At 69.1% G+C, this 8,178-nt stretch overlaps 1 long non-coding RNA gene across 1 annotated transcript; it reads right to left on the bottom strand.

Annotated features, from left to right (window-relative positions):
* Nucleotides 1-3,308: 3,308 nt before the first annotated feature.
* On the bottom strand, nucleotides 3,309-7,776 carry LOC138065240 (uncharacterized). Its single transcript, XR_011138317.1, has 3 exons — nucleotides 7,672-7,776; nucleotides 6,651-6,791; nucleotides 3,309-3,366 (listed from the first exon to the last, which is right to left on the bottom strand). It is a non-coding gene; the product is annotated as an uncharacterized lncRNA (long non-coding RNA).
* Nucleotides 7,777-8,178: the final 402 nt, after the last annotated feature.

Genomic DNA, 8,178 nt, shown 5'->3' with positions numbered 1-8,178 from the left:
CTGGGGAGATGGAGGAGCTGAGGGGGCCGGGGAGATGGAGGGCCGGAGGCAGCCGGGGGGACTGGGGAGATGGAGGAGCCGGGGGGGCCGGAGGAGGCAGCCGGGGGGATGGAGGAGCCGGGGGGCCGGAGGAGGCAGCCGGGGGGATGGAGGAGCCGGGGGGCCGGAGGAGGCAGCCGGGGGGATGGAGGAGCCGGGGGGCCGGAGGAGGCAGCCGGGGGGGATGGAGGAGCCGGGGGGATGGAGGAGGCAGCCGGGGGGATGGAGGAGCCGGGGGGCCGGAGGAGGCAGCCGGGGGGATGGAGGAGCGCAGCCCCCTCCCCGGCCCCGTGATGTCACGGAGCGACCGCGCTTAAAGGGACCGGACGTCCGCCCCCGCCTCCCCCTCCGTCCGCCCCCCTCCCTCCCTCCCTCCCTCCAGCCCTCCCCCTCCCTCCATCCCTCCCCCTCCCTCCCTCCAGCCCTCCAGCCCTCTGTCCTCCATCTCTCCAGCCCCCATCCCTCCTTCCCTCCATCTCTCCTCCCTCCCTCCCTCCTCCAGCCCTCCAACCTCCAGCCCTCCATCCATCCTTCCTCCATCCCTCCCTCCCTCCATCCCTCCCCCTCCAGCCCTCCAACCTCCAGCCCTCCATCCATCCTCCCTTCATCCATCCCTCCCCCTCCAGCCCTCCAACCTCCAGCCCTCCATCCATCCTCCCTTCATCCATCTCTCCTCCCTCCAGCCCTCCTTCCCTCCAGCCCTCCCTCTCTTCCCTCCATCCTCCCCTCCCTCCCTCCAGCCCTCCTTCCTCCACCCGTCCATCCCGGCTTCTTCCAGCCCCTCCCTCCAGCCCTCCAACCTCCATCTCTCCAGCCCCCATCCCCTCCCTCCATCCCTCCTTCCTCCATCCCTCTCCCCATCCCTCCTCCCCTCCATCCCTCCATCCTCCATCCCTCTCCCCATCCTCCTCCTTCCATCCCTCTCCCCATCCCTCCTCCCTCCAACCTCCTTCCTCCATCTCTCCAGCCCCCATCCCCTCCCTCCATCCCTCCATCCCTCCATCCCTCCTCCCTCTCTCCATCCCTCCATCCCTCCAACCTCCATCCTCCATCCCTCCATCCCTCCAACCTCCATCTCTCCTTCCTCCATCCCTCCATCCTCTGTCCCTCCATCCCTCCATCCCTCCATCCCTCCTCCCTCCAACCTCCTTCCTCCATCTCTCCAGCCCCCATCCCTCCTCCCTCCAGCCCTCCAACCTCCATCCCTCCTCCCCTCCATCTCTCCTCCCTCCATCCCTCTTCCCATCCCTCCTCCCTCCAACCTCCTCCCTCCATCCCTCCAGCCCCCATCCCCCCCAGCCCTCCAACCTCCATCCCTCCTTTCTCCATCCCTCCATCTCTCCTTCCTCCATCCCTCCAACCTCCATCCCTCCCTCCCTCCATCCCTCCAACCTCCATCCCTCCATCCCTCCTCCCTCCATCCCTCCATCCCTCCTTCCTCCATCTCTCCTTCCTCCATCCCTCCCTCCCTCCATCCCTCCAACCTCCATCCCTCCAGCCCTCCTTCCTCCATCCCTCTCCTCCATCCCTCCTCCCTCCAACCTCCTTCCTCCATCCCTCCAGCCCCATCCCTCCAACCTCCATCCCTCCTTTCTCCATCCCTCCATCCCTCCAACCTCCATCCCTCTCTCCATCCCTCCATCCCTCCAACCTCCTCCCTCCATCTCTCCTTCCTCCATCCCTCCAACCTCCATCCCTCCCTCCCGCCATCCCTCCTCCCTCCATCCCTCCCTCCCTCTCCTCCCATCCTCCTCCCCGGCTTCGGGGGGGCCCAGGCGTCCGGCCGCATCCCCCTCCCCCCCCATGGGCCCAGGCGTCCGGGCGCCGCACAGACAGGCACACGCCGGCTGGCGGGGGGGTCACGCACTTTTTTACTGAAAAGCAGCAGATTTGGGCAATTTTGGGAGGAATCAGGGATTTGGGGGGCCGGGAGGGGGTCGTGGCTCTAGATGGGGGGGTTCCCCGGGGGGGGGAGCGGTTGGGGGGCAGGACGCCAGGGCCCCTCCCGGGGGGGTGTCCCCCCCCCAGACCCACGAGGGGACCCAGGCGTCCGGGCCCCCCCCACCCCCCTGCTCATCCGGGGAGTCACAGCCGGGGGGGGGCAAATTGGGAGGGGTCTCAAAATTGGGGGCATTTGGGGGGGTCAAAACGGGGGGTCAAGAGGGGAGGGGGCAAAGCTGGGGGCAGCTCCCCAAAAGTGGGTGTTTTTCCCCCAAAACTGGGGGGCGCCAGGACTGGGGGGGGGCCAGGTGCAGCGAGGCCTTTTGGGGGGGCATGGGAGGGTGCGTTTTAAGGGGGACCCCCTTTTGGGGGGGTGCATGGAGGGGGTCCCCATTTTGGGGGTGCATTGGAGGTGCATAGTGGGGGGGGGTCCCGTTCTGGGAGTGCATTGAGGGGTGCAGAGTGGGGGGGCTCGTTTTGGGGGTGCATTGGGGGATGCATTTTGGGGGGTCCCGTCCTTGGGGTGCATTGGGGGGTGCAGATCGGGGGGGTCCCCGATTTGGGGGTGCTTTGGGGTGGTGCATTTTCGGGGGGGGCCCAGTTTGGGGGTGCATTGGCGGGGTGCAGAGTGGGGGGGTCCCAGCTTGGAGGTGCATGGAGGGAGTCTCCGTTTTTGGGGGTGCACTGGGGGTGCAGAGTGGGGGGTCCCGATTTGGGGGTGCAGATTGGGGGTGCATGGAGGGGTCTCCGTTTTGGGGGTGCAGAGTGGGGGGTCCCGATTTGGGGGTGCAGATCGGGGGGGGTCCCGATTTGGGGGTGCAGATTGGGGGGTGCATTGAGGGGTCCCCATTTTGGGGGTGCAGGTCGGGGGGTTCCCGATTTGGGGGTGCATCGGGCAGGTGCAGGTGGGGAGGGGTCCCGATTCGGGGGTGCATCGGGGGAGTCCCGATTTGGGGGTGCAGATCGGGGGGTGCATGGAGGGGTCTCTGTTTTGTGGGTGCAGAGTGGGGGGTCCCGATTCGGGGGTGCGGATCGGGGGGGTCCCGATTCGGGGGTGCATCGGGCAGGTGCAGGTCGGGGGGGGGGGTCCCGATTCGGCGGTGCATCGGGTGGGGTGCAGGTGGGGAGGGGTCCCGATTCGGGGGTGCATCGGGCAGGTGCAGGTCGGGGGGGGTCCCGATTCGGGGGTGCATCGGGGGGGTCGCGGCTCAGACGAGGGAGGCGGGGGCGGGCGGGGGGCGGCGGGCGGGGGCGAAGTCGGGGTTCACGTAGCTGAACCCCGCGAAGTCGCCCTGGTCCAGGCCGGCCAGCACCAGCTGGTCGGGGGGGTCAGCGCGGGGGGGGCCCGCGTGAAGAAGCCGTCGAAGTTCTCCCCCCCCGGCCGCACTGCGCCCCGACACCGCGACGCCCCGACACCGCGACGCCCCGACACCGCGACGCCCCGGCGACATCGCAACACCGTGACACCCCCGGAAAGGGGCGCGCCGCCGCAACCCCCCCAACGGGGACGTCACAATACCCCCGAAACGGGGACACGGGACATGCGGCAACAGGCACACCCCGACACCGGGGACACCGGGGAACGGGTACAGTGTGACACCGCGACACCCCGGCAACAGGCACACCCCGACACCGGGGACACCGGGGAACGGGTACAGCGTGACACCGCGACACCCCGGCAACAGGCACACCCCGACACCGGGGACACCGGGGAACGGGTACAGCGTGACACCGTGATACCCCGGGAACAGGGACCCCGCCGAATGGGGACACCACGATACCCCAGGAACAGGGACACCCCGACAGCGGGGACACCATGGAACGGGTACAGCGTGACACCATGACACCCGGGGAACAGGCACACCCCGACACCAGGGACACCATGGAACAGGTACACCACGACACCCCGGTAACAGGGACACCCCGACACCGGGGACACCATGGAACAGGTACACCGTGACACCGCGACACCCGGGGAACAGGGACACCCCCAAATGGGGACACCGCAACACCCCAGAAACAGGGACACCATGAAACGGGTAGACCGTGACACCACGGGAACAGGGACACCCCAACAGGGAACAGCGTGACGCAGGACATCCCCCAAACGGGGTCACCACGACACCGCGGACACCCCAACACCAAGAACAGCCCCAAACAGGACACCCCGCCGCGGGACAGCCCCGAACGGGGGACATCGGGACACCCCGACATGGGGACACCCCACCAGGGACACCCCCAGACAGACACCCCCCGACGGGGACACCCGAAAGGGCACCGCCAACAGGGACACCCCAAAAACAGACCCCCCCAACAAGGACCCCACACAGAGACCCCCAGAACAGACACCCCAATAGACCCCGAATCCACCCCCCCGAAGGACCCCAAATGAACACCCCAAAAACAAACAACCCCCCCAGGACAGACACCCGGATGGGGACCCCCAAAACAGATACCCCCATAAGGGACCCCCCGCACACACAGGGACCCCCCAAAACACCCCCCCAAAAAAGGACCCCCCAAAATACCCCCAAAATAGTGACCCCAAAACACCCCCCCAAAAATAAGGGCCGCCCCCAAACAGCCCCCCAAAAGAGACCCCCCCAAAACCAGCCCACCCCCATGACAGAGACACCCCCCCAAAACAAGAGCCCCCATAAAGCCCCCCAAAACAGACACCCCAAAACAGGAGACACCCCCAAAACCAACCCAGAGACCCCCCAAAAGACCCCCCCAAAGGACACCCCCCAAAACAGGGACCCCCAAAAGACCCCCCAAAACGAACATCCCCCAAAAGACCCCCCACAAACAAGGACCCCCCCAAAAGACCCCCCAAACCGGGACCCCCGGAAGCGGCAGCCCCCCCCAGACGCAGCCAGGCCGTTTTCGGGGGGTCCCCCAAATCCGGGGGGGGGCAGGGACGGACGGACAGACACAGAGAGAGAGAAGACGGGGGTTAGTGCCGGCCCCCCAAATCCGGGGGGCCCCAACGGGGGGGCGATGGGGGGCGCGGGGGCCGTTTTGGGGGTGTTTTGGGGGTTTCTGGGGACACAGGGGCCGTTCAGGGGCCTCAGAGCAGTTTGGGGGTGCGTGGGGCGGTTTGGGGGGGCTTCGGGGGGTTGAGGGTGTGCGGGGGGGTTGGGGGTGCAGAGGGACTTGGGGGGTGCAGGAAGGGTTTGGGGGGCTGGTGGGTTTGGGGGGTGCAGGAGGGGTTTGGGGGTGCAGAGGGGCTTGGGGGGTGCAGAGGGGGTTTGGGGTTGCAGAGGGGTTTGGGGGGTTGGGGGGTTTTGGGGGTGCAGGAGGGTTTAGGGGGGTGCAGAGGGGTTTGGGGGGTGCAGGAGGGGTTGGGGGGTGCAGGAGAGGGCTGGAGGGTTGGGGGAGCAGGAGGGGTTGGGGGTGCAGAGGGGGTTTGGGGTTGCAGAGGGGTTTGGGGGGTTGGGGGGTTTTGGGGGTGCAGGAGGGTTTAGGGGGGTGCAGAGGGGTTTGGGGGTGCAGGAGGGGGCTGGAGGGTTGGGGGAGCAGGAGGGGTTGGGGGTGCAGAGGGGGTTTGGGGTTGCAGAGGGGTTTGGGGGGTTGGGGGGTTTTGGGGGTGCAGGAGGGTTTAGGGGGGTGCAGAGGGGTTTGGGGGTGCAGGAGGGTTTGGGGGTGCAGAGGGGTACAGGAGGGTTTTGGGGGGGTGCAGGAGGGGTTCGGGGTGCAGGAGGGGATTGGGGGGTGCAGGAGGGGTGCAGGAGGGTTTTGGGGGGGTGCAGAAGGGGTTGGGGGGTGCAGGAGGGGTTTAGGAGTGTGTGGAGGGGTTTGAGGTGCAGGAGGGGTTTGGGGGGTGCAGGAGCGGTTTGGGAGGGTTGGGGGTACAGAAGGGGTTTAGGAGTGTGTGGAGGGTTTGGGGGGTGCAGGAGGGGTTGGGGGGTTGGGGGTGCAGGAGGGTTTGGGGCTGTGTGGAGGGGTTTGGGGTGCAGGAGGGGTTGGGGGGTGCAGGAGGGTTTTGGGGATGCAGGAGGGGTTTGGGGGGTTGGGGGGTGCAGGAGGGTTTGGGGCTGTGTGGAGGGTTTGGGGGGTGCAGAGGGGTTTGGGGGGTTGGGGTGCAGGAGGGGTTTAGGAGTGTGTGGAGGGTTTGGGGGGTGCAGAAGGGGTTGGGGGGTGCAGGAGGGGTTTGGGGTGTGCAGGAGGGGTTTGGGGGTGCAGGAGGGGTGTGGGGGGGTTTGGGGGTGCAGGAGGGTTTGGGGCTGTGTGGAGGGTTTGGGGGTGCAGGAGGGTTTTGGGGGGTTGGGGTGCAGGAGGGGTTTAGGAGTGTGTGGAGGGTTTGGGGGGTGCAGGAGGGGTTTGGGGGGGTTGGGGGGTGCAGGAGGGTTTGGGGCTGTGTGGAGGGTTTGGGAGTGCAGGAGGGTTTTGGGGGGTGCAGGAGGGTTTTGGGGGTGCAGGAGGGGTTTGGGGGGTGCAGGAGGGGTTTGGGGGTGTGTGGAGGGGTTGGGGGGTGCAGGAGGGGTTTGGGGGGTGCAGGAGGGTTTTGGGGGGTGCAGGAGGGGTTTGGGGGTGTGTGGAGGGGTTGGGGGTGCAGAGGGGTTTGGGGGTTGGGGTGCAGGAGGGGTTTAGGAGTGTGTGGAGGGTTTGGGGTGTGCAGGAGGGCTTTGGGGGGTGCAGGAGGGGTTTGGGGGGTTGGGGGCACTCACCGGGCGGGGGGTGAAGGGGGGCGGCACCTCAAGGCGCTCGAGGCGCTCCCAGTCGGCCCGCCGGAAGAAGGGGTGCTGCCGGACCTCCTGCTCGCCCGCCGGCCCCGCGCCCAGCCGCTTCCCCGGGTGCTTGGTCAGGAACTGGGGGGGCCGCTCAGACCCCCGCCCGGGGCCGGCCCCGGGGCGCGGGGGGTCCCGGGGGGTGGGGGGGCCTGGGGGGTCCTGGGGGTCGGGGGGTCCCGGGGGGCGGGGGGGGTCCTGGGGGGTCCTGGGGGGGCCCGGGGGTCCTGGGGGTCCCAGGGTGCGGGGCGTCCCGGGGGTCCCGGGGGTCGGGGGGGGCCGGGGGGGGCCGGGGGTCTCGGGGGGCGACACCAGGGGTCTCAGGGGTCTGGGGGGGCTCCCAGGGGTCTTGGGGGTCCCGGGAGGGCAGGGGGACACCAGGGGTTGGGGGGTGCTGGGGGTCTGGGGGGGCCCCAGGAGGGATGGGGGCTGCCAGGGGGTTCAGGGGGACCCCAAGGGATTTGGGGGGGTCCTGGGAGGGATGGGGGGACCCCAGGGGTTTGGGGGGGGCCCCGGGAGGGATGGGGGGACCCCAGGGGGCTGGGGGGACCCCAAAGGGTTTGGGGGGACCCCAAGGGCTTTGGGGGGGTCCCGGGAGGGGGTCCCAGGGGGTCTGGGGGGACTCCAAGGGATTTGGGGGGGGCCTTGGGAGGGATGGGGGCTCCTAGGGGGTTCAGGGGACCCCAAGGGGTTTGGGGGGCCCTGGGGGCTGGGGGGGACCCCAGGGGTTTGGGGGGGCCCTGGGAAGGATGGGGGGACCCCAGGGGGCTGGGGGGACCCCAGGGGTTTGGGGGGGGCCCTGGGAGGGATGGGGGGACCCCAGGGGGCTGGGGGGGACCCCAGGGGTTTGGGGGGCCCCGGGAGGGATGGGAGGACCCCAGGGGGCTGGGGGGACCCCAGGGGTTTGGGGGGCCCCGGGAGGGATGGGGGGACCCCAGGGGGCTGGGGGGGCCCCGCTCACCCCCTTGCAGACGGCCACGGCCTCGCGGGACAGGGCCTTGGGGTAGGTGACCGTCTGCTCCATGATGGACTGGAAGAGCTCGTCCTCGTCCTCGCCGTCGAAGGGCGGCTGGGGGGGGGCGCGGGGTGGCGCGGGGCTCCCCAAAACCCCCTGCCCCCCCCGCACGGCTCCCGCACCCCCCCGACGAGCCTCCCAGCCGCCCCAAATCCCCCGGATTGACCCCAAACCACCGCCGGCTCCCCCCAAAGACCCCCCCAGACCACTCAAACCTCCCCCAAACCACCCCCAGGAACCCCCTAACTGCCCCCAGCAGCCCCCAACCCTCTCAAGGACCCCAAAACCACCCCCAGGAGCCCCCAAACTGCCCCCAGGAGCCCTCCACCCCTTCAAGGACCCCCAAACCACCCCCAGGAACCCCCAAACCATCCCCATGACCCTCAAAACCACCCCCAGGACCCTCCAACCCCCTCAGGGACCCCAAAACCACCCCCAGGAGCCCCCAAACCA

The sequence above is a fragment of the Struthio camelus genome, unplaced genomic scaffold, assembly GCF_040807025.1.
Source record: "Struthio camelus isolate bStrCam1 unplaced genomic scaffold, bStrCam1.hap1 HAP1_SCAFFOLD_187, whole genome shotgun sequence".
Classification (NCBI taxonomy): domain Eukaryota; kingdom Metazoa; phylum Chordata; class Aves; order Struthioniformes; family Struthionidae; genus Struthio; species Struthio camelus.
Note: the sequence above shows the minus strand (reverse complement) of the source record. Positions and strands in the feature narration are given on the sequence as shown.